We start from the raw sequence: 27,997 nt of genomic DNA on the forward strand, positions 1-27,997 counted from the left end.
CATGTTTGGTAAAAAATACCCAAAATGCTCATTGATTTTTTTAAATAATGAAAATACCCCTCTTCAACCTTGAAAATACCCCTCTTTAACCTCGCAAATGTCTCCAAAGATAATTGTTTTGACAATCCTTCTCATATGAAGAGTGGTTCTCCTTTGATACAAGATGATATAGCTAGTTTTGTCTAAGCCATTGAAAGATAGCTATTTATTGTCAGAAATAAAAAATTTAGGGTGAGATACTCATAGATAAACCAGAACATGCAATTCTTACCGTTACAATCTCACAAATTAATTCTTTATACTCCATCTACATACTATATGTTATGAAAGACTCCGGTAGATTGTTGAGAGAAGATACATTGTGATGTTTGCAAGTCAATTGATCTTTAATCTTAATTTGCTACTTTTAGGATGAATTACCAAAATACCCTTGTAATATGTGGAGATTCCCAAAACTACAAGAGGTTGTGTGCACTTGTGACATTTTTAGCGGCGGAAATACATTGGATTTTTATACTCCCCACGGTCGCTAATAGAATCACTATGGGAACATTGCTATATGCATCTCTATTGAGGCAGTCCGGGGCAGGCAACAAGAAGAGTGGCCTCTAAGCACCTTTGTAGGCTCCCATGCTACTCAATTGGGTTGGGGTTGGAAAAAAAACAACAACACACACACAAACCTGCAACCTAATCCTACACAAATTTGGGGCACCACCTAGTTTTGGATGCAAACTAGGACGCGTAGAGAGAGAGAGAGAGAGAGAGAGAGAGAGAGAGAGAGAGAGTGCTCGGGCTGCTTTGAAATGTTCAACAGTGATCAAGAAAACACAATTATATATGTAAAAAAAAGAGGGAAGGGGGAGGGGGTGATTGTTGCACTAATACCTTCTTACAAATCTGTCATGACCAATGAAAGTGAGATTAGTATTTGTTCAACATAGCTTGAGTAAATTACACCACAACACATCACAAGAAAAGCCACCCCAATCATTGTCTTAAAGGCAGGGGAGTCCTCTCCACTCTATCACCCTCTTACATTATGTGGGATTTATGGCTAAATTGATGACAACACCCAGAGACAAGCTATCAAGAACTTAAAGAAAACACCAAGAAACTTACACATCATTGTTGTCCATTACTTCACGTTGGAAGAGAGACAAAGTATCCAAGATCGGTCCAAATCCACCCTCCTTGACTCAGCAAATGTTGGGCTTACACTAGTAGGAGAAATGATAGATTTCCTACTCTCAATTGAATGATCACTCTCTCTTACAATGTCATAGAGTTCCCTTGCTAATCACCCCTAATACAACACATGCATATGCATAAGACAATGAGCTTTCACTCAAGAGCTCCTTCTAGAGAGGTTGAGCTTGGCTTCTCAAGCTTTAGCATAGTGCTCTTGCTTATGGCTCCCCCTTTTTGTGCTAGCTACACCCTCCTTTTATAGCAATTTTGGGGGCTAGGGTTACTCCTCTAACCATGGTTTGGTTAGATTTTCAGTACTTATCTAATTTCTTTTGCTTGGAATTATCAAGAAGTTGGTGTGGATAGACGAAGAAGAGAGAGAGGAGAGAAGTGAAGGTGATAGGACTTTTCATAGTAGGTTAGTGTTAGTAAATTAGTAGAGTTAGTATTTTTATTGATTTACAAATGGAATTGGATATTTACAATGGGAGTATCCAAGTAAGATACAAATAAGGAAGAAAAAACTCTTAATAGGTAAGAAAATATGGATTTCTTACAATGTTAATGCTCCAAGTGTCTTGAGGAGGGTCAATTTTGACTCTTGTTGACGGTCCACTAGCTTTGACAGTACGTTTTTTCTCCACTCTTGACCTTCCTTGGGAGCCAAGGTAAGTGAACATGAGTAATCAATCACCATGATGCTATTTTTCAAGTGAAGAGGCTGAATTTTGTGGTTTTTTGATAGATATGGGTAATATGGATGAGGAAAAATGAGACTAGGTGGTCAATTTTGGAATGGAAGTGTGTGTCGGAGACATGAGTTCACCATGGTTTCTCTTATTCTTCAAGGTTGAGAAGAAGGTGAGTAGGGTGCAGAGAGGAGTGGTGAGAGAGGTAGGGATGATGAGTGGAGAAGTGTGTGTGAAAGAGGAAAATGATAAAGTGGAAGAAGGAGTGTGGCTGCATAGCATGGGCAAACTGAGGTCCACTAATAAAATCATAGCTCATAGCTCGTAGCTGAAAAAAATATGAAAAACTTTGAGGTAAAATTTCAGCTCACGAGCTACAACTTTTGTTTGTATCACCTTTTCAAATTTGGGGATCATGTGATCTTAAAAAATTCGGCAAAACCGACTATTTTTTTCCACTGCACAAAATCCTTGTGAGGTCCTTCTTTGGATGATTCTTTTGAATACCTCCAAGAGTGAGCCCCCCATGGTGCATGCATGCATTCCACATACCCTTGAATTTATTTGGTAGGTCTATAATTGAAGATATTATTGAGATCATGATATAAGTGAAAAGTAGAACTAAGAAAATCAAATATTGAGGGATCTAAAAAAAATATGTACATGTCCTATATAAATAATATAGGTGGAAAAAATATAAAGGGGTCAAAATAAATCTCTCTGATTAGAAGTCGACCATAAAAAGATGAATATTTTTGGTGGTCTAATTTATGAGAGTAATGGAGAATAGATGTAGGAAGGAAAAAAAGACAATAGTGAAAAAATTTACACATAAATAGAACTAGTTTTTTTGGATTTTTATTGGAATGGAGTTACACCAAAAATAAGAGAAGCTTGCATGAAATTATTTTTATATGGAATAAAGAGTATGAAAAATGGTAAGAAAAAATATGGTAATGGTGAGTCAATGTACATAGCATAAATAACACACCATAGGTAGAAATATTTAAATAAATATCAAAATAATTATGAAAAATCCTTTTATTTAGGCCCTATATACAATGAAATATTTACACACAAATGGGCAATAATATACTTATTATTTTTTATTATTTTTTATTTTTTTGGCTCAACTAGCCTTGTGACTAGCTAATTAAGGGTTTTTAAGAAAATATGGAGAAAGTTCCCTAACTCACACACCCCTATGTACAGTGAAATGGTAGGGATAACCAAAATGTTTGAGTGATTTGATAGGGTGAGGTAACTCATTATGGAAATTAAAGAGAGCCGAAAAACGGCTATCATTAGCCCTCCCCCAGGATGATGGTATATTCATGTGCCATCGTAAAGCATCTTTTCCAAAGAGAGTGCTTCAGAGTCCTTTACAAGGTCTTCATTGTTTGGCCCCCTGGAATTTTTGTTTGAGTTACCCTCATGCTTCATGTAACAATACTTACATGTGATAGATGCCTTTTGACATATCTTTGGTAGATCCTTTGGTAGAAGGCGACTCAAATAAGGCTTCAAGCGATACCCGTTCACCTTCCTGGAGTGCTCTTTCCCATTCAAGTCCATAAGTTGATAGAAACTTGAATTGAAAGCCTTCTTGACTATGTATGGCCCCTGCCATTTAGTTTCAAACTTGGCATCAAAAAGATTATGGAGTCGATTGTCATACCTTAGCACAAGATCTCCTTCATTGATGCCTTTGTCCTTTAGTTTCTTGTCAAGCTTCTCCTTCGCCTGCGCAGCTTTCTTTTTGTAGCACTCGTATGCTGATTCTCTTTTCCACTCAAGCTCAGCTAAGGTAAGAAGTCAATCCATCCATGCTTCTTGATCATTTTGTGCACCTCTGCCATGAAGCCGTATTGTTGGAATGTTGAGCTCGATAGGCTGCAGAGCCTCTTGTCTATAGACCAAGTGAAATGGTGTAAACTCCGTGGCTTCCCTATATGTGGTTCAATACACCCACAAGGCACCATTCAAGAAGTCATCCCACAAATTTGTCTTGTTTCTCACCATCTCCTCTAATGATGCCTGCAATGACACCATTAGCTTTTTCTACTAGACCATTGGATTGGGGATAGTAGGGTGTACTATGACGATGTAGAATGTGAAGTTCTTCACAGACCTCTGTGAGCAAGCCCTTTCTAAACCCTGGACCATTATCAGAAACAATCTCCAAAGGTGCACCAAATCTACAACAAATGTGAGCGTAGACAAATTTGCTCACTATCCTCTCATTTACCTTTGCCACACTTTGTGCTTCCACCCACCTAGTCATATAGTCTACAGCCACTAGAATGTAGATTTTACCATTTTTTGTCCTAGGGAGAGGACCCATAGCATCAATGCCCCACTTTTCAAAGGGTCCATTTGCAAGCACGATTTTCCTTGGACCATAAACCAATTTTCTATTCCCATTTACCTGACAATTGTGACAACTCTTACACCAATGTTGGACATCCACATGCAAACTTGGCCAAACATATCCGGCAAGCAAAATATTTTTTGCAGTGAGTTCCTATGCAAAATGACCACCACACGCCTCTTCATGCAAACCTTTTAGAATGGCTGGAATTTCCTTGATAGTTGGTACTCTTCTGCACACTTGATCCATCCCTCTTTGAGAGAGGGATCCTTCTAGAAAGAGATACGCGTTTGCCTTTTTCATGAGTTTCCTCTTCTGAGCCTTCGTGAAGTCTTGTGGAAACTCACCCTCCAAAATGTAGCTAATAATGGGAGTCAATGACTCCAATCCCTGGTATCTCGGTTGCTTGACAGTTGCTGCCACCATGATGACCTGCACTTCTTTCTCAACACATGTAACTGCTTGTTGTCCAAGTAAATCGGCTTCTTCATTTTGTTTCCTAGGAATATGATATAGTTGCACTTCTTCAAACTGATTAAACATCCTATGAATGGCATGAACTTTTGTCCTTAAGCTTTCATTCTTGCATGCCCAAATGCCTAAAATTTTCTTCACAATGAGAAGTGCATCCCCTTTTACCATGAGACGTTGTATACCTTGGCCAATGCATATCTTTAAACCATGAAGTAGTGTGTCGTATTCTGCTTCATTGTTTCTAGTTGAACCTGGTAGATTGACCTTCTCTTTCATGACCACCTCTCCACTTGGGTTGAGCAATACTAGCCCTCCCCCTGCTTTTCCTGTGACTCGTCGAAAAGCTCCATCAAAGAACAAGGTAAAAGCATTAGGAATACTTTTAGGTGGTGGCAATGGTAGGGTCTTTACTTCAGGCACCTTAATCTCCTTCTCATGTATCCTATAAGTAAGGATCCCTGCCAATTGTGCACGCACACTATCTTCTACCTTGAAAGAGTATCGGAACTCCTGCAATTCAATAATCCACTTTGAGATCCCGGTGCTAAGATTCATTTGAGATGACACCCAAGGAAATAAATTTTCTGTAGCAGTGAGAATTACAAAAGGTTTTGGTAGCAAGTAGGATCTAAACTTTCTCACCGCAAACATGAGAGAAAGCATCATGAGTTCTACCTCCGTGTAGCCTCTCTCCAAAGCATTCATGACCCTACTAGCAAAGTAGATGGGTCGCATCCTGGTATTGTGGGGATCTTGTTGTAATAAAACTGCACCAATTGTTTTCTTCCCAACACTAGAGCTAACAAAGAATGTGTACTCCCAACAAGGAGGCATGAGTGTTGGTAGCTCTGACAAAATGACTTTAATATTACAAAAATACTCTTCACGATCATCAGACCATGCAAATTCTACTTGTTGTGTGAACTTTTGCAAAGGGTGAAGTAACTCCGAGGCTAAGTGAATGAAGCGTGACATATACTTCACCTTTTGAATGAATGAGATGACCTCCTTAAGACTCTTTGGTGATGGTAGCTCAATGAGATCTTTTGTCTTTGTTGGATCCACCTCAACACCTTTATAGGAAACCTTGTGACCAAGCAAGATCACTTCATCCTCACCTATGTGACACTTGTCGGGGTTGAGTTGACCTCCCATGTCGTAGAGCTTCTTTAAACCTTCTTCTACCCTTTGTAGATGCAATGATTTTGAGCTATAAATGCAAAAATCATCAATAAAAACCCTAATGGACTTTCCAAAGAATGCTTGAAACACCATGTTCATGAAGCGTTGGAAAGTTGCAAGAGCATTTTTCAGTCCAAATGGCATGACTCTAAAAGCATAACAACCCCAAGGAGTGATGAAGGTTATTTTCAAATGATCTTCCAATGCGATATCTATTTGAAAGTAACCCAAGTAGCCATCACACACAATGTACTTCTCATGACCAGCTACCTCATTTAGTATCTCATCTTGAAATGGGAGGGGAAAGTGATCTCTTTTTGTTGCCTCATTGAGTGGACGGTAATCCACACACACCCTCCACTTGCCATTTTTCTTATGAGTGACAACAACGGGAGAGACCCACTCTGAATTCTCCACTGGATAAATGAAACCTGCTGCTAGAAGCTTTCTTACCTCCTTGAGTAAAGCCTGCTCCTTGATGACTCCTAGCCTTCGTAGCTTCTCAGCCTTAGGTGTGGCCTCTGGCTTCAACTCAATTTTGTGTTGAACAGCATTTACTCCACGCACATCGGTGTAGTCTTTAGTAAAAATCCTAGGAAATTTCCTTAGCACACATTTGAACTCCTCTCTTTCATCCTTTGTAAGTGTTGTAGAATACATACCTTCTAACATTCCTTCATCTTGCACATTTTGGTTCTCTTGGGAACCTACCTCTTCCAAACCTGGGCAAGAGGTCTCTTGGTTGTTTGGATTAAACCTTACCCCCATGACTTCGATGGAAGACTCCTCTTCAGTAATGCTGTCGCTTCTTTCCCCTTCTGAAGTGCTATCCATCCAGCCTTCCTCCGTCTCACTTTGAGATGATTATTCATGGAGCTCCTCTTGGCGTTGCTCCTTCATGTCAAAGACAACCTTCTTATGATTGTCATTCCTACAAATTAGCTTTCCACTCTCCCAATCCTGCAAAGCTCTCATTTTCATTAGCCATGGTCTTCCTAGGATAAATGGGTAACCATTTTCCTTGGTTGACATAACATAGAAATCCACTACCTTCTTAATTCCAAAGGCCTCCACAAAGACATTTTTACAAATGCCTACGCACCTAGCCTTGCTATTAATTTCCATTTTGACTTTAATTTCAGGTGTCTCATGGATGTGCGTGCCTATTCTTTGCATAGTTCCTTCTGTCATGATGCAAATATGTGCACCCCCATCCACTAGACCTTTCCTAACCAATCTTCCTTTGATGTAACAATCTAGCACAGGTGTAATATCCTCATTCATTTCAGCATGTGCAATTTTTACAACAGGAACACTCTCTTTTATCTTTCTCCTAGTGCTAACTGCCTTCGTTAAATCCCTCCTAGCTTGTGGGCATAATGCAAGAAGATGAGGCCATGAGATATCAGGACCCTTACCTCTCATGTCTTCCAATAGGTTGTATGGAGCCATACCATGTCCAAGAGGGAAATCTTGGAGGTTGAAACGAGGTCGATTCCTCTTGGTTTCCTTGGTCTCCTTTGCCTTCTTTTATCGTCCATGATCACTTTGTCACGTGACTCCTTCTTTCTCCTTACCTTTTCCTCGGCCACGCTTCATGCCATTTGCTTCCATGTCAACCTCATTTGAGTTTGTCATCTCTACCACATGCACATTTGGATCTGGCAAAGGTGGAACTCCTTCTACCCCTTGTGGAGGTGGTCTTGGTCCATTTGGTCTTTGTAGAAGCCTTGGTTGTTGACCAGTTCCTTCACCTGCATTCATCACTGGGTAATTCAAGTTAGGTCTCCCTGGCTCCCCACGCGGCCAAGGACAATTATACATCCCATGTCCAGACTCTCCGCAGTTCCAACATTGCAAGACTCTCCTAGGTTGTGGATCTCGCTCTTCAGACTTCTTTGCTTGTCCCTTTGGACCTATAGCTTCTACAAGGTGAATTGACAAGCTGCTTAAAGATTCATTTAACTTCTCAATCACTTCCGCCGTTACCTCAGGAAGCTCCCTAGATGTTGATGCTTGTGACTTACCTTTGGGTCTAAGAACTTCTATTGGAACCTCTCCCCTTAGGCAATTGAGTTTTCTATATATCTTAGCAGCCCTAGTTTCAGCTACATCAAAGGTAGCAGGTGCACCCATCTCAACTTTTATCTTAAGGTCAGGAAAGAGTCCGGCTATGAACCTCTCCTTCTTTAGGAACTCTGCACCATCACCACGGTTAGCAACATTTCTCACCCATACAGCCCAAAGACGTAGAAACTCTTGCTTGTACAAGTAGTAGTCATTTAGGTCTTTTTGCTTATGAGAAACAATGTCTTGCCATAGTTTTTGAGTGTTTTGGGGATCAAAGAAGTATCTCTTGAAATGATTCACAACTTCCATGTAATTCCCTTTAACTTCCTCAGGCAATGAGTCAAACCAATTAGTTCTAGCATCTTTCCTAAGGACCACTTCAAACATCTCTACGCGTTCTTGATAAGTTACTATCCTCTTGATACGGCAAGACATTTTGAAATTTGCTAAAAATAATTCTGCATCCTCTCTAGGCTCTCCAAAGAAAAGAGGATATCCAGACATTTGGCATTGGATCTCCAATGAATTGATTTCAAAGTGATGCGTTTTTGTTTTTTCTTTCTTTAAAAGATTTACACAATAATATTTTCTAAATTGCAATCTATTCTACAACAAAATAAAAATATTCACATCAAATGACCTATGATAATCAATAAGAGGTAGAATGACAGGGTTTGGTGATGCGAGAATTTCTCCTACTCTTTGGGCACTAAACATGAACACCATACGTTGTTGAAAATGGATTTTTCTACTAATTGCAATGTTTACTCTAATGTGTGGGTGAAATGAAAGGGGAAAACCTCTATTCCTAGGCCATTATCCATGGTCTATGCATGACCTAATTCTTAAAACAAAACAAAAATATAGACGTCCAAACTAAGGTCGTACCTAATGAGAGGCAGCATAAAAGGATTTACTAATGCGTTTATCTCTGCCAACCTAAGAGGACCTAAAATTCTACGAATTACACTTTGAAATTGCAACTTAGTACTAACAATTATGTGTACCTTTTGCCTTGCAATGGGAATGAAGGGATCATACAAATTCTAGTGATTCATGCAAGCTACTTGATTATGCTAAAGGTTGAGCCTACACAAAATATACACAAGTTGGTTCTTCAGTTGGGGCACCAATTTGAGGCGGTCCGGGGCGGGCAACAAGAAGAGTGGCGTGCTGCTCAATTGGGTTGGGGTTGGAAAAAAAACAACAACACACACACAAACCCGCAACCTAACCCTACAAAAATTTGGGGCACCACCTAGTTTTGGATGCGAACTAGGACGCGTAGACACACACACACACACACACACACACACACACACACACAGAGAGAGAGAGAGAGAGAGAGAGAGAGAGAGAGAGAGAGAGAGAGAGAGAGAGAGAGAGAGAGTGCTCGGGCTGCTTTGAAATGTTCAACAGTGATCAAGAAAACACAATTATATATGTAAGAAAAAGAGGGAAGGGGGAGGGGGTGATTGTTGCACTAATACCTTCTTACAAATCTGTCATGACCAATGAAAGTGAGATTAGTATTTGTTCAACATAGCTTGAGTAAATTACACCACAACACATCACAAGAAAAGCCACCCCAATCATTGTCTTAAAGGCAGGGGAGTCCTCTCCACTCTATCACCCTCTTACGTTATGTGGGATTTATGGATAAATTGATGACAACACCCAGAGACAAGCTATCAAGAACTTAAAGAAAACACCAAGAAACTTACACATCATTGTTGTCCATTACTTCACGTTGGAAGAGAGACAAAGTATCCAAGATCGGTCCAAATCCACCCTCCTTGACTCAGCAAATGTTGGGCTTACACTAGTAGGAGAAATGATAGATTTCCTACTCTCAATTGAATGATCACTCTCTCTTACAATGTCATAGAGTTCCCTTGCTAATCACCCCTAATACAACACATGCATATGCATAAGACAATGAGCTTTCACTCAAGAGCTCCTTCTAGAGAGGTTGAGCTTGGCTTCTCAAGTTATAGCATAGTGCTCTTGCTTATGGCTCCCCCATTTGTGCTAGCTATACCCTCCTTTTATAGCAATTTTGAAGGCTAGGGCTACTCCTCTAACCATGGTTGGGTTAGATTTTCAGCACTTATCTAATTTATTTTGCTTGGAATTATCAAGAAGTTGGTGTGGATAGATGAAGAAGAGAGAGAGGAGAGAAGTGGAGGTGATAGGACTTTTCATAGTAGGTTAGTGTTGGTAAATTAGTAGAGTTAGTATTTTTATTGATTACAAATGGAATTGGATATTTACAATGGGAGTATCCAAGTAGGATACAAATAAGGAAGAAAAAACTCTTAATAGGTAAGAAAATATAGATTTCTTACAATGTTAATGCTCCAAGTGTCTTGAGTAGGGTCAATTTTGACGCTTGTTGGCAGTCCACTAGCTTTGACGATATGTTTTTTCTCCACTCTTGACCTTCCTTGGGAGCCAAGGTAAGTGAACATGAGTAATCAATCACCATGATGCTGTCTTTCAAGTGAAGAGGCTGAATTTTGTGGTTTTTTGATAGATATGGGTAATATGGATGAGGAAAAATGAGACTAGGTGGTCAATTTTGGAATGGAAGTGTGTGTAGGAGACATGAGTTCACCATGGTTTCTCTTATTCTTCAACGTTGAGAAGAAGGTGAGTAGGGTGCAGAGAGGAGTGGTGAGAGAGGTAGGGATGATGAGTGGAGAAGTGTGTGTGAAAGAGGAAAATGATAAAGTGGAAGAAGGAGTGTGGTTGCATAGCATGGGCAAACTGAGGTCCACCAATAAAATCATAGCTCACAGCTCGTCGCTCAAAAAAAAAGAAAAAATTTGAGATGAAGTTTTAGCTCACGAGCTACAACTTTTGTTTATATCACCTTTTCAAATTCGGGGAGCATGTGATCTTTAAAAATTCAGCAAAACCGACTGTTTTTTTCCATTGCACAAAATCCTTGTGAGGTCCTTCTTTGGATGATTCTTTTGAATACCTCCAAGAGTGAGCCCCCCATGGTGCATGCATGCATTCCACATATCCTTGACTTTATTTGGTAGGTCTATAATTGAAGATATTGTTGAGATCATGATATAAGTGAATAGTACAACTAAGAAAATCAAATACTGAGGGGTCTAAAAAATATATATACATGTCAAATATAAATAATATAGGTGGAAAAAATATAAAGGGGTCAAAATAAATCTCTCTGATTATAAGTCTACCATAAAAAGATGAATATTTTTGGTGGTCTAATTTATGAGAGTAATAGAGAATAGATGTAGGAAGGAAAAAATGACAATAGTTAAAAAATATACAGATAAATAGAACTAGTTTTTTTGGATTTTTATTGGGATGGAGTTACACCAAAAATAAGAGAAGCTTGCATGAAATTATTTTTATATGGAATAAAGAGTATGAAAAATGGTAAGAAAAAATATGGTAATGGTGAGTCAATGTACATAGCATAAATAACACACCATAGGTAGAAATATTTAAATAAATATCAAAATAATTATGAAAAATCCTTTTATTTAGGCCCTATATACAATGAAATATTTACACACAAAGGGGCCATAATATAATTTTTATTTTTTATTTTTTTTATTTTTTTGGCTGAACTAGCCTTGTGACTAGCTAATTAAGGGTTTTTAAGAAAATATGGAGAACGTTTCCTAACTCACACACGCCTATGTACAGTGAAATGGTAGGGATAACGAAAATGTTTGAGTGATTTGATAGGGTGAGATAACTCATTATGGAAATTACAGAGAGTTGAAAAACGGCTATCACTATATAGCAACGTGCAGATAGCAACGGTTGTAGGCTTCCTATAGCGACATTCATAGCGATGTTGCAGAGCCTTATATAGCGACACTTATAATGACGCCCAAGAGTAAAAAAAATTGGGTGGCAGGGCATTCATCCATCAACCATATTGAATGTTTCAATAATAGAGTAAACCTAAATGAATCCATGATAAGCCCAGATTCACCTTTGAAAGAAAGTGCAAGGTATAGATCCAAAGTAGTCACCCACAGGACAATATAACCATTAACTCCATCATGCATAGTATTGTTTGTAGAATAAAGATAAGATACAAAACTGACAAAAGTAAATCAATGACAATTGTACACATCATAGGCAAAATCACTTGATTGTTAAGCTTTGCAAATGTAATAGTTACAACACCATTGTCATTATTGAGAAAATACATGGTTTTCCAATAGTTACAAAAAGATGTATACACGTCATCTCATTATACATGCTATGAAAAAAGGAAATTAATTCTATCTGGCTACGGCTAGACTGACATTGTCTAATCAGACGTCTCATCGTGTCCAAGTGGCGTATCTGTCGGATTCTGCAAAAAAAACAATAATACTTTTTGTAAGTATAAACATATAACTACAAAACAATCTATTTTCTTATCATTAAAATACAACAAATGTAAAAGAGTAAAGTAAAATACTAACCATGCCACCGCAAGAACTCAGAATGTCCATCAAGGCATTTAAGACCTTTCTGCCTGCGTACTCACGCTTGTACAGTGTGGAGTCACGTCCTATCATCGACCATTGTTAAAAACATACAAAGAATCCATTATGTTAGAATTTAAAAGTACAAATAGACGTAACTACCAAACCTAAAGAGCAATGCAAAAACAGTAACAAAATTGGCCTCAAATGATGCCCACATGCTACTCCCCAAGTGGTGCGAGCTCCCTACCTCTACTCGCGCTTTGGCTGCCTCCTTTGGTTGCTTTCACTTGTCAGGATTCTCGCACGCTGCTCGCTTTGCATTCTTCCAATCTTCTTTGGCCAGCCAATCTGGTATGTTCCACCCATGCTTTATTGCTAGAACTCTTGTGCATTCAAAACTTCATCAGGATCACTCCAGGTGTTTAGTATGTAGTGTCTAAACACCTAAGAGAAAATATCGCGCATGTGCAAGATCACCTTCTTGCCTTCGTCATCCAAGATGATGCCGCCACTGATGTCGACTGAGTATGGCAAGCCCTCTCGCCTGTGACACGTGAACTTGGGTGTCTCATCAGGGGTCTCTAGCGGCGTCTCGATGGGGGTATAGACATTAGGTGTCTCCACTGGAGTCTAGGCCCCGAAGTGAGGACTGTCCGATTGGGGTGACTCCCGGAGGAGTAGCTAGTGGTGTGTAGCCAGGAACAGCCGATAGCCACACAAAACCTGGTGTAGATGGTGATGTCGTGGCTGGTGTGTGGGCAGGTAAATAAGGGGTCAAGACGTCAGCGGTGGTGGCATCCCCACAACAACCGCCGCCATCACCACTAGAGCGTCGGTGCCTAGATGAGTGTGAAGATCATCTCGTAGACACCAAAGCTTTGGAGCGTGCTAAATGCTCCAAAAAAAAGGGAGATGCTGAAGGAGTGAAACGACGTGATGGTTCTCCAGAGCGATGATGCTCCTCATACCACCTCCTCTGTTGGGGTGACAAAGAAGAAAGAAACTCATCTTCATCCATACCTGCATTAAACACAAGAACATTTAATCTTAATATTGAATGGAGAAGAAAACATGGACAAGTTATAATCTATACTGTAGATAATAGGGAGAGGGATTCTTGTGTAGCGAGAGAGAGAGAGAGAGAGAGAGAGAGAGAGAGAGAGAGAGAGAGAGAGAGAGGACTCATAAAGGGGGAGGGATTCCTATCTAGAGAGATTCCTGTGAAGTTCTTGTGAATTTGTCTCATGTGTGCATTCTACATATCTTGTAAAAGGATGAAAATCATAATGTGATGGAGACTGAGGCTGCAATCGCAAAAGAGGTGATCCGTCCCTGCTCATAGATGCAGCATCTATGAGCAAAGACGGATCACTTCCTTCGCGATTGCAACTTCAGTCTCCATCGCACTCGGAGTGCAATGCTGCGTTGGCATATCAAACTTTCATAACACACCGAGGAGTGTTCCTGCTTGTGAGAAAATACCTGGAGCATATCTAGAGTGGAAGCAATGACGATTAAACACAACTTTTATTTCTCAAGTATAGCATATAGATAGGAATGGACAAAAAGCCACATGAATAGAATATATATTATAAAGCGGAGCAAACAACTCGATGTACAATAGATGGGTCAAACTTGCCAAATTTGTGAATGTACTACAAAGAAACGCGTCTTGTCCGTCGCACATCATGCTTGCATTGATTACAAGGACATAAGATCCTTGTTGAGAGATAGGTGTTTCGGTTGGACGGCCCCACATCCTTGTCACTACTCATAATGAATGTAAAAACCTGATAACTTGGACATAAATTTAATCTTCTATTGGAATCCTCCGTCTTCTCTCTCTCTCTCTCTCTCTCTCTCTCTCTCTCTCTCTCTCTCTCTCTCTCTCTCTCTCTCTCTCTCTCTCTCTCTCTGTGTTCACATTGTAAACTACCTCACATTCTCTAGTCATGTTCGATCCCCGCAAACCTCGGTCTAGAGGTGCACGGAGATCAGAACCACCGGGTTATAATCTCGTCTTTATGGTTCAATGCCTATATTTGTGGGTACAAGAAATCTACACACCCATGTTGTAAGGTCTCTGACCCCAACCAAAAAGAGCACCCTTGTACCATGAAATGATCGTAATGGAAAAAAGTTACTATTTTTAGCAGTTTTCCGAATTCTGTCAGTGTCATGATGTTTAAAATGTCATAAAGCTTCGAAATGTGAATTAAAATAATTTTTGTGAAAATTTTTCAAATATAGTAAGTTTTTGGTCACCCGACCCATCTAGTTTTGACCGTCTCGAAAATCTGCACCAGTACCCCGAATTTGAAAAAAATGCATTTTCGGACCCCGAGGGCTGCTAAATATGGCAGGTACTCGGGCCAGTACGTCTTAGTTAGAGCTTCGTATGGCAATTTACGGCATCAAAATCCGATTCGTATGACCCGTTTTAGCCTAGAACCAAAATTCCTAAAAATTGTCCGGGGAGGTACCGGGGGCCCGGAACTGTGTGGGAACAGGTTCCAGCCCACTCCAGATCAGCTATAGCAGCTAGGGGGCGCCCTCTTGCTTTGTGGGAGTCTTGGGAAAACTGCCAAGCCTGCAACTCAGTCTCAGAACCAGTTAACCAAGCCAATCTGACACTTGGTGGGCAGAGAACTGAACTTGCCAATGCAAGGACTGAGTGCTCACTCAGATGCTTATAGCAGCACAAATCGATTTTCAGCTTGTAGGAGCCTATTTAAAGACACACACACATTGCATACTCACACACCTACACACTGGGAAGGTGCTGCCAGCACACACACAGCTTTTGAAGGAGAAGCAAGGAGGAAGGTGCTGCCGAAATTCCCATCTCGAGGATTCATTGCATCAGAAATTTAAGAGTATTCTCAGCCCCTAATCACGGTAATTATGGTTTAATTACTGCTCTTCTTAATCTCATCATTACCCACTCATAATTCTTGTGTACTATGCCTACTTTTAGCTATAATTCTCTATAGCTGCTCTCTAAGTTTTCATAGCTGTACTTCATTACATAATTATCATTCATTAGTTAATTTATTCAGCCATTCATCATCCTTAATCAAGGATTAATGCATGGTTAGGGAAGATTCTCTCTCTAGGCGGTATAGTCAATAAATTGTCAGCTAGTAATAGTGTAGATTTGTCAGAATTCAATCTTTCACTACTCAATAGAGTTGTAATTAAATTATACTTAATCTTCTCCCACATTTAGATGCGATTAAGGCTGAAAATTAATCCGTCATGAGTCCAATAAGAAGAAGGTTTTTCCATCACACATGCCTGCGGTCACTTTGCACCTTCATATTGCTCTAGGAAAATGAATGAGCTTGCTTACTTCATATGTTTGGTGAATCAATTAGAAAAACTCTGAATTTCTTAATCATCTAAGCCAAGTAATTAACCTTAGAGTCGTTTCCCATAGGGTGGATACAATTTTACCCTTAAAAAAAATTGCTAGGGCAAAAAAGGGAAAAAATCTAACCTCGTGCATAAGGAGGAGTCTTTAATAAATCTAACCTGCCGATTGGTTTGTCATGTTACTCTCGGACCTTAGCTCTTTTTTTTTTAAGTCTATCATTTAAGTAGTGAGAAAAATGGCCCCGGTTAAGAGAACTCGCTTCGGTGGAGCCCACGACCGCGAAGCGGGAACAAGCAATGTCAACGGAAAAGGAAAGGCTCCCATGGAGGAACAAATACCGGCCATCTCACGAGCCTTCGATGAAGAAATGGAAGAGGTAGATCATATTTTTTCAAGTTGTTTAAGTTAACATTGCATACGCTAGTTAGGAATGTTCATATCCCCGAACATGTTGGAGAAATCCGACGGAAACCTCGGCATTGAAATCATTGTACGTTAAGTTCTAAAGTAGGAAGATAATGTTGATGGATATACTGTTTGCAATAGGAAAGAATGTCTGCTAGGGAAAATTTAGCTCGACGTGTTCATTCTATTTCCAATGTTGAATTAGTCATGAACCCCCTCCTGATCACAGGGGGTAGAGTTCCTGGTTAAGGGCTCTTGAATCCACGACTGCTGGTTAAGCGGTGGATACCCATGACTGCTGGTTAAGCGGTGGGAATGTCCATGTCGTGCTTTCTATGCGGTGGACATACCTAGTTGTATGGGCAGCTAGGCGACAACGGGAGGAGTAAACTCTCGCTGGAGGGGGGATGTTGTACCTCTAGAACATTGGAATTTTAATGAATAAGTTTGAGTAGAATTTTTACTAGAATACTGTCTTGGTGTTGTTTGCAATACTGGTTGAAGGGTTGTTTTAACGAACCATGTGATTCGGAATTAAACAAGGAATATTTATGTTGAACAACCTTTGTGGTAGTAATTAGGTCACACGATGAAGTGTGAGTGTGGGGGTGGAAAGTGGGGGCTTGGCTCGGGTTGCCAATGCCTACGAGATGGGTGGTCCCGATTGGTCGGGAACTGTCTGTCCCCATAGTGCTTACTCGATATTAGTATTACTCATTGCCCCTAGAGCGGCGAATCCTCGAGAGTATGTGCCTTTGAAACATGGGGAAAAAGGCACTCGGGTTCTCTCCTCTTGGAAGGTGGGTCTTAGGATCGTTAGCTAGATCTCGTTGCTAGTAGGCTCGAACTCGACTCACTTTGTGATGAGAGATCGTCCGCTAGTTGAACCCTGAACCATTTTGTTTGCTTCCGCTATAGATCTAGTGGCCACCAGGTTTACCATCAGATCCGTTGTTTGATACGACGGAGTGGGGACCTCACACATGTCTACATGATAATGCATGTAGTGGACAAAACCCTGTTGCCTCTTCTCTAGCTGTAGCAGTTCACAGCATCTTAACATCTCTTCACAATAGATCCTTGTTCGAGGTACATGTTGGCCTCCAATCTCAGTATCATATCGTTGAAAGCTTTCCAACTTAAGGTCGTATTCGTAGAGAGGAAGAGAGGGATCACCGTTCGCCTAACTCTAATTTTTTCCCGTAATCCCGAAGGTAGACTTTAATATAAAATATAAATCCAAAATCTAAATTTAAATCTAACGTAATTGAACATATGGTGATTCTGAGCTAATGGAACATGGTTAGTGGGTGAGTTAATAGGTGTCAGATTCTGATGGGAATATACATATTGTTGTGTACCTAGTGTTTGCTCTTTGGGCAAAGCCTTCATTGGCATGCCCTTAAACCTAACTTAAATCTAATCTAACATAAATCTAGATCTAATCTAATCTTAAACTCAACATAAACCTAAATCTAACCTAAACTTAAATGTAATCTAACTTAAATTTAAATCTAATCTAATCTTAAATCTTGTGTTAATCTTAATTTTAAATCTAATCTAATCTTAAACTCAATCAACATAAACCTAAATCTAATCCAATCTTAAATCCTAAATCTAAATGTAATTTAACTTAAATCTAACCTAGCTAATCTTAAATCTTGCTCTAATTTTAAATCTAACGTAAATCTAAATCTTACCTTATCTTAAACTCAACATAAACCTAAATGTAATCTAACCTAATCTTAAATCTAATTTAAATCTTAACTTAATCTTAAGTTTAATCTAATTTTAAGTTTAGCATAAATTTTAAATATAAGTTAAATGTAATCTAACTTAATCTTATATCTTAATCTAACCTAATTGTAAATGTAGTTTTAAATCTAGCCTAACCCTAAATCTTAATATAACATTTCATTTCATATTTTCTCTACTTTTTTTATCTATCTCTCTCTGACTCTTTGTTTTTTCCCCTTACCTCTCTCTTTTCGTCTTCTCCCCCCCCCTCTCTCTCTCTCTCTTTGATTTCTCTCTCTCTCTCTCTCTCTCTCTCTCTCTCTCTCTCTTTTTCAAAGACACAATGTTGGTGTGTGTGTGTGTGACAGAGAGAGAGAGAAAGAGGGGAAGGGAACATGAGAGAGAGGAGAGGGAAGGAGCATACCTGGCTCTACTTCCTCTCCTCATATGTGTGTGTGTGTGTGTGTGTGTGGCGGGGGGGGGGGGGGGGGGGGGGGGGGGGGGGGGGGGGGGGGAAGAAAGAGAGAGAGAAGAAGAGCGCGGGTTTAACTCTTTCACTTGACCCATCGAAACTCAGATCTGAGATCTGATTTTTGGATGCTCTTGATTTTTTTTAAAAACCCTGTTGGTGTTTCTATGAGCGTCGCTATGCAACTAAGAAAATAGCGACGCCCATAACAACACTCATAGCGATTCTATGGATTTTCACTTGTGAGCATCACAGTGCGAGCGTGGCTAATGTGAAGTACCTCTTGTAGTGAAAACACCCCTTAATGTTTGTACTTTGACCATGCAGGTGCTTTTGATAGATCAACGCCCAAAAGCAGCCCAAGCTCAAATGGCACTACACTAGTACATTAGCTCAAGTAATAGGTTGGAAAACTTGGTGCAAACTACGGGCCATGAAAAGCTAGCCCTAGTAGTACCTTATGATTGGTGTCCCTCCCACCAACTCTTGATGGTCGTGAATGGTCTAGTGGTGACCCTTCCCTACAAATCCTACTTACTAACATGGTATGTTTGAGCCTTAACCTCTTCCACAAAACGACCTATTTCACCTCCTCCTTTGAATACTCGTTTTGTTTGAATAAACATTCTCTAGTAATCATTGACCTACTACTGGTACTTCCTAAAATAAAATCACAAGTTTCATGTGAGATTTCTTTAGCATGTTTGCCGCAATCACGAGCCATCTTTCCATACTCATCATTCTCCACTATCCAACCCTATTGCACTATCGTCTTTGCCAGAGTGCCATAGCACGCTATAAACCTCTAAAACCACATAATTGCTGTCTCCCCTATAGGATTTATCACAACCCTCATGGTTGCAGTTTGCCAAGGGGTTTGACCAGAGGGTTGCACGTCAAAGGCGAAGCCAGTGCGAGGGCTCACCAGTAGACAGCGTGGTCATGAGCTGAAGCAAGAATCTCTGTGAAGCATCCTTATCTATCATTGCCTCTCTACGGGGCAGCAGCCCTCGAGAAGCAAACTCTACCCTTACTCTCTCTTGTAAGGCCACGGGTCGTGTGAAGACCTGCAATACCTCATGCAGACTCCAGTTTGTCACCATGCACACTCAACAAAGAAGCTTTTGCTTCTCTTTCTCAGTGTGGATGAGAAGTAATGTTTTTCTTTTGAAAGTATTTTTGTGGGTGCAACCTACTATTGTCATTGCCCATCGGACACTTTTCTCCATCCTCTTACGATGACTTATTCTACATCTTGCTTTGACACCCTGCTTGCCCTTTGGTTGATAGCAATCGTCTCATTAGGAGTTGAAATGGGGTTATCTGTAGGTTTAGCCACACATTCAAGTGGAGTATTTGAAATCCTTTTCACCAGTCACAATGATATCGCGACTTTTGTAAATGAAGAACTCACAACGATGGACTGCAGGCCAATATAATGCTAAGTGATTATGAGATGTATGCAGCAAGCCATTCATAGGAAGATTGCGTGGTCGAGGAGATTTCTTGGACCTATTGTAGGCAAAATTGATTTTAATCCAGCCTCAAATCTGTGATTTTGAAGTGCAAAGACCGTATCTCCAGCATTTTCCTTTTGTTACTGTTGTGGATGATCAACATGGCAGGATTGAATTTTGGTAGCATTGAGCACACGGTGCGCCATGAAGCATAGGAAAATTTCTAAGCAGCTTGGCTGCGTTTTGTATATCACTACGATCTCCTTATAAACGTCTAGAGTAGCATGTCGATGCAAGGGTTAGGCTCCTTATGAATATGTTTTGAGCTCGCAGGAGGGCGTCTGTGCACACGGATGGCTTGTGAGCTCTTCCAGGTGCAACTCGCTTAATTGGCTAGAGTAGCAAGTTGTTCTCACCCTTTCTATTGTAGCATAATACTCCCCCCACAACTTTGAAAAAAGCCTTAAGAAGCTAGGATACAAGGTCCAAAATGCCAATTAGAGAACCGACACATTTTCCCTAGGAGACATCTTGAGCCGGCAGACCGTCTGCGCACACACGGACAAATTGGCGTGAATGAATGCAATTTTTGCAAAAATAGTAAAGTATCTACCTCAAATTCTCAATTTTAGATATTTTTTTGTTAATCGGATGAGGTCATCACTCATGAAGGTTATTGAATATAACTACTTTTTTTCTATTGGCTTGGTGTAATTCGCTGCAGTTTTCAATATTTTCCTCCAAAATTCTATTTAGGAGATGGAAAAACATAGAAAAATAGAGCACTTTAGTCTATAAATTGTGTCAATATATTATTCTACAAGTCTCCTTTGGCAAAGGTACTACATGACCCTGTGCTTGTCTCCTTACAAGCACTCTTTGTATTCTTAGCCTTTCTGTGCCCATCTTTCATTTTGTATGCCATAAATCAAATTCAATAAAGGTAGCATACTTAAAAATTTGTGATGCTGGGTGAGAGTGATGGTTTATCAGAAGTATGGTTTCCATATAACAAAGGAATCAAATGTTATGATCTCCTTGAGCACATACACAAGTTTTCTTCTATGAAATTCTTGGACCAACAAAATCAACTTTCTTACAAGTATTTGCGAGCTATAAGCATCCTTCTAGACTCATCTCCAAAATTCCATAAGACTTAAGACTTCTTCACTACTTGTCCATTTATACATCTATATGTGTTATCTATTAGATTGTGTATGATAAGAAAATCATATGCTATCAACCTGTTGATCTATCAAACATCTAATGGTGGAGCCATGGATTGTGGTGAGGAAATACCAATAGATGGATAGATGAGGGGGGACTACCCCCTACCCTAATGACTATTGAAATGAGCATCCCTAATTCAATTGATGTACAAAAAATCCCTAAAAGCTTATCTCCAATCATGAGCTTCTATATCTTGGTGCATGCTATTCTTCTAGCTAGCCTTGCAAACAAGATACCCTACCATCAATATGTATGAAAAATACCCTCATTTGGATGGTGCTTGGTCTCCTCAATTACAAGTGAAATATTTAACCTGAATGCTAGCTCTGCCTTCTAGAGGACCACAAGTAGAGTCATGTTACCAAGACATTTCCTTATATGTGTGAAGCAGACACAATCATTCTGATGCATATTGGTAATGCTAGAGGTTTCAATTAGCACAAGCTCAAATCGGGCACTACAACCACCTTAAAGATTTGTACTTTGTTAATAGGTTTCTTTGTATCATAATGTTTGATTTTACAAGTACCTCTATGGAATTTGATGCTTTATATAGGAATAACTCTAGTGTTTGTCTACAAAATAACTTCCAAATCATAGTAATTTGACATGAACATGAGCGAATTGATGTTTTTTTCATTTGCACAGAGAGAGAGAGGGGGAGACAAAGAGAGAGAGAGAGAGAGAGAGAGAGAGAGAGAGAGAGAGAGAGAGAGAGAGAGAGAGAGAGAGAGAAGACATGATCTGTGTCCATCGGCCATTTGCACTTGTTGTAGAGACTCTTTGACATTATGTTTATTTCTGAACCATGGTCAATCAAGGCAACAAATGGCTCTTCAAGATCACCTACCTTGACCAAAGTTTCTGTAGTAGCCCTTGCCCAGTGACTTCGTGAATAGTAGCTCCTAGGAATATCTTCAACTTCTTCATCATCATTTGAGAAATGCACTTGCTTCACTCTCCCACTAGATTGGTAGCATCCTACCACAGCTCCATCATTCTCCTTATTTTGTAGTTGCATCCCTTGTGTCTTTGAGGTTTCCCCTTCAACCTGTGGACGAGAAACTTCAGCAAGGGTTTGCCTCTTCCTCTTGATGATTTCAATGATCTCCTCATGGAATTCACGCTTTGCAATGCCAAGAACTTCTCCCAGAGTAAACTCAATCTTGCCATTCAAGATCCTTTCCTCCAAGACTTTCTTTAAATCTAGAGAAACCTGAATATCAGATTGTAGTTTATAAGTTGGGCCTTTTGTCTTACCTTTCGTTGGCTCTTTCTTCTTTCCTGTTGTAGACTCCTCTATGAGTACTTCAGGTGGAGATGCTCCTTGTGTTGAGGGTGTTTGAGAAGGCATTGAGTCGCTTCTTCCCCCACTTCTAGAAGCTCTTTTTGATGGTCCTTAATCATCAACATTCTCACGTCTGCGCTTCTCTTCTAAATTGCCTCATTTTGTTGGCATTTTGTAATGTAGGCATGCACTGACAATGACTCCACTAGATCATTCCATCCTGTTTCTTGACATATGCAATCACCTGCTTCATGTAGAATCTCTTTTGTAAGATTTCCATTTTTAGCTAATTGCATGACATTTGGCCAAATTTGACCATGATGGTCACTCACCTCTTCATCACAAAAATGTTCAATTTTTACTCCATAAGTAGCTGCCTCAACTGAAGAGGTGGCATGCTTGGTTGCCATATCTTCAACTAAGGTTTGAATTCCCCCCTTCCCAAAGTTAGTTCTCAAGGGTAGACCTGTCTCTCTTAAGTGGATTTTACCATCCTTAAAAAAGACAACATCTTTTGACAAAGCATCACTAAAATCATCACAATCCCTTCTTACATGGTCTGTACTATCACACCAAATACATCTATTAACAAACCCTTCTTTGGGCTATTGTCTTTGCCTAGGAAGTGGCCCTGATGGTTGGCCTTTTTCTTCAAGCTTTGCAAACTTCACCTTCAAGTCATGCATTCCCTTCACAAGCTCATCTAGCATGGACTCGTCAAACTTAGGAGCGATAAAAGTAGGCTTTAACATTTTGTCAGAAGTTGAGGTGGAAGGACTTGTAGTGTTTACTACCATCTTGTCCCTTCTTCTTTGTCGTTTGGCAAGCAGTGAGACAACACCTTCAACCTCATTCTAGACGGTCTTTAGTCCTTGCTCAGCATCTTTATCTTCAAGAAGAAGCTCCAAATTTTCTTGAAACTCTTTACCTGCAGCTTGTAAGAAAAGATCTGTCTTCTCTGCATCTAGTGTGGCCCTTTCTGTCCTGGTGAGTTGTGCATAGCGCCGCTCAAATTCCCTAAGTAGCTCTGTTATTGATAATCCTTGCTTTGGCTTGACTACCCATTCTAAGAATGTCCTTTTGGTCACTCTCTCAGAGTCCTCCATGAAATATTCCTCCTTTAAAGCTACTTTGAGTTCTTCCCAATTTCTCGCATGCCCATCTTTAATTACCCTGACATGCTCTCTAATTTCTGGAGCAACAACTAGCTCAAAGCTTTGAATCATCTCACCTTCTGACACGCAATGGAGCTCCATCTCCTTCACATACTCGCGTAAGTACTTGGTTACATCTTTTCCATTGAACTGATCCATTCTATTAACGACTGCTTGTATGGCCTTCGTTGCTGAAATCTCCCTTCTTTCAATGGCATGTTGTTGTTGCATGAACATTGCAAATGCTTGAAACATTTGCATTGTTGCTGGGTCAAAATGCATACCCTATTGCTCAACATGATCACCCATGGTTATCCACAAAATCTCACCCTGGCAGTTTCGCGTCGGGTTCACCAAAAATATGTCGAGAAATTTGCGGTCTTTCCAGGAAAGCACCGGGCTTATGGCTGTGAGAGTTTGTGAGAGAACTCAACAAAAACTATATGAAAGAGTTAAACCATAGATGCCATGAAGACTAGGGTTTGGAAAGAAGTGCAATCAAAGAAGACTCACTCTTTCTCTCTTGCACTCACACACACAAAGAAAGAACACAAAAGAGAATGTCAAAACAATACGAAGACGGAAACATCAAGGCTATGGTCATATCGTATCATGGGTAATATGAAAGGGTTAATGGATGAGTTAATGGCATTCAATCTTGGCTGACCAAATAGGCTACGAATTGTTCTTTGGAATTGTAGTTTTGTGCTTACCATAATATATATATTTTGTCTAGTGATTGGGATTAATTGTGTGTACAAATCCTCTTGGTTCATAGCAAGATAACTACGCTTACATCAAAAGAAAAATTATAGTCTATGAGAGGTGGTATGATGGGATCCGGTGATAGAAGTATTTCATTGAGCCTTTCAAGGCCGAAGAGAAACACTATACGTTGTTGAAAGTGTATTTTACGGCTAATCCATACGTTAATTCTAATAGATCATGTGGTTTATTCATCTAGGATAGTATGTGAGAAATGTAGATATGAGAGAAGTGAAGAGATGAGAAGTTTCCCTCCCAAGCCCTATTCTTGCCCGTAGGCAATAAGGATACTGCGGGAAGAGATGTACCTGTAGCAAAGAGAACCTAGAGAGGATGAATTACTAAGAATGAGAGAGATAGGTTTGGTTAAGGAGATGACATTAGCTACATATATATATATATATATATATTGGATTAGAGATGAAAATGAAAACAACAAGAAATCAAGAAAACATCAATGTAGAAATCATCTTACTTGAAACCCTTCGGCACCATTATTGATGGGAGAGAGAAGAAGAGGGGAGAATTCAACGTTGATTGATACGCCAAGTACAACACCTTCTTTGATTAGAGTTGATCTTCCAAGGATAGCATACAAGAATGGCTAGTCTTCCTCTAGGAGAAAGTGTAGGCTTGGGCTTATGTTAATGGGGCTAAGTACAATTAGGCATTACTACTTACTCCCTCAAGAATTCCTCTCATCAATGGCTTGAATTCTTGAGTTCCTTTTCAAGGAAGAAGAGGTCCCCTTTTATGGGTAAAGGGAACCCCCAAGGGTTTACACAAGAAGAGAGGAGCCAGTGTGAATAGGAATTGGAAAAGTTGGAAATGAGCTGTCCCCACATGATGTGGGCAAACTGGGGTCTAGTATTTTGATCATATCTCCTCAACCGTGGCTTCAAATAAAAAAGTAAAAATATGGACAAAAACGTCAGCTCATTAGCTACGATTTTCATTTTAAAATCATTTTCCAATTCGGATTGGAACCTTGTGTAAAAAATTCATCAAAATAGGGTCTATTTCTGGCAGCAAAAGTCTTCCCGTGGTCCCCTTACCCTAGACTTTCATTTAATTCCAAAGGACACCTCATGCCATATGAAAGCATGACATTGCTCCTTGACAAAGTTTTGTAATCATGCTTGCAATAATGCATTAAAATAAGTGTATCTTTGAAATCATGCCACCTAGTGTCCCACTAGGATTTGATTCCCTCCTAGTAGCTATTTAAAAAGAAATATGAGAAAATTATAAAAAATACATAGAATATATATATTGGAGTTTACCCTAGATATAGGATCTAGCTAGGGTGTGAGATGATAATGAGATAGTAGAAATAAAGAATCAATGATTTTTGCCTCAAGTTAAAGAGGCGGAGCTATTGGTGCTTTTCCCATAGTATTTTCTGATGCTAAAGTAAGGATAGGTTACCCTTGAGAAAAATAATAGGATGAGATAGAAGGCTTATTATTATACTTAAATATGCATATGTACATTATAGGAAAGATAATTATGTATCTAAAAAGTTACAAGATAGATCTTGTAGCATGCGTTCCCACTATGTACGTGTCACAGCAGGACATCCACCCCCTCTAAACCTGCACATCCTTCGGTATGTGCCACTTTTTTTCTTTGTAAGATCAGCGCTCTTGTACATCTTCCTTGCTTTCTTCTTCACTAGATGATTCCAAATATTCATCTTCAATTTGATCTTTTGTTAACCCTCACGGCTCCCGGACACCCCATCACCTACGACGGACGTGTATTATGTATTTGGTAGAGTCAGGTACTGGGCTTGTCGGACCAATAAGAAAAGGGTAAGAGTGATCGCCGATGAGAGGCGCACTCTAACTGGGACATTCAAGGGATTAGTTGGCTAAGCATGGGCGCCCAAGTGTGAATGGGGTGAGCTCATATAAAAGCCAACTAAACCTAAAATTCACTCATTCTCTCATTTGTGCAATAGAAGAGTGCTCTTGCTCCATCTCCATCTCCATCTTCTTCTTCTTCACCTCCTTGTGTGTGTGTGTATGTGTGAGAGAGAGAGAGCGCGATCGAGCATTGCGGCGGCACGACGGCAGTGAAGCGGTTGAGCGCGACGTAGCGGTGTCTCCTTCTTCTTCGCGGCAAGGAATCCTCCACGGCAGGAGCATAGAGCGGTGAGTGACACACCATTGCCCTCTTTTGAGCTTACTAGTTAAGCTAGTTGTGTGCTTGGAGCCGTCTATGGCGCGCACACAGTGTTAGGAAAGGCCCTTGCTTCGACAGTGCGGCAAGGAGCGCACATTTTTGGCGCCACTGCCGGGGAATCGCCCTGCACTAAGCCCAAGAGGCACTTTGTGCTTCTCCTATGAGTTGTTTGTAGTAGGAAAGAAGAGGAAGAGGAAGAGGAATGAGTTGTTTTTTTGCAAGTTGTTAATTTCTGTGTTGTCTGCAAGTTCTGTGATTTCTGCATAATGTTGTGTTTTCTTTTTGCACACAGTCTTTGGACAATTAGTAGTCATTAGCTTGTTTGCAGTGAATGAATAAGTAGGAAGGCAGTTAGCAATTTCTGCTTACACACAGTCTGTACACAGTTTTCTGTCAAGGTTTGTCTGCACACAGTCTTTGCACAGTAAGGTAGTGAGAGAGGAAGTAGGTGGACAGTTAGCTCACTGTCAGTAAGAAGTTAACAGATTAGTCTGTGGTTAACAGCACTATTAGTAAGTAGATAAGGTAGTGAGCTGTCTGTGAGCTGTTGACTGGGAGGTTAGGTAGGTGACAGTGTGTGTGGCCAAGAAAGGGTCACCTAAACCGCGCGCGGTCATCGCCTTAAAAAATTAAAAAATTAAAAAAAAACCGATATTTAAGCGTGAGTGACTGGGGGGCTACACTAAAATTTTGATCGGAATCATATCCCCAAGCCCAAGCCCAGGCCCAGGCCTCAGTCCTCAGTCTTATGATATATACTAGACTCACTCTTATATATATACCCTACCCCCTCAAGAGGGAATGAGAGCATGTGGGGCAAGTCCTCCACTCTCCTCCCTTCTCTTCCCACTTGCACCCTTAGACTTTCTAATTTGGGCCTAGTTCCCTACTAGAAATTGACGGTTTTAGGGATTCCGAGGGCATAAAGTGACCAAACGGAGGGCTGTAAAGCACGGCATGTCCCTCTGACCGAGACGCTTGTTTTGAGCTATCATACGTTCTATTCTATAGCTGGGTCAGAGAAAAAGGACCAAAAAATCAAAAAATAAATAAATAAGAAAAGACTTGGGTTGCAAAACACGCAAAATTACTAGGTGAGCAACCTTCACGGGCCCTCACTGACACTTCTAGGGGATCCAAGTCATATGAACCTAGACTCTAGACGAGTGTTAGAGCACGAGCATATTGGTAGTGCCTCCATTTACGCGGGCACCCATTATTCCTCCACCCTAGGTTCTGGACCTTCGGCCGGGACTCAGGCCGGGACTCAAGGTAGCGCGACCCAAGATCCTCATATCGCGTCTAGTGATTCTTCCTCTGAGTACGAAGTCATGGAGGGGTACCCTACACCAAACCCTGATAGTTCAAGTCAAGACATGCATGCCATGGGCCCACGGCCAGGGTCCAGCGTGTTTAGCCGCTTAAAAGAGACCCTTAGTAGAGCTACTCGCTCTGAACATGCGGTTAATGAAATAAATGA

This window comes from Adiantum capillus-veneris, chromosome 30 (assembly GCF_014529385.1).
Source record: "Adiantum capillus-veneris isolate H3 chromosome 30, ASM1452938v2, whole genome shotgun sequence".
Taxonomy (NCBI): Eukaryota; Viridiplantae; Streptophyta; class Polypodiopsida; order Polypodiales; family Pteridaceae; genus Adiantum; species Adiantum capillus-veneris.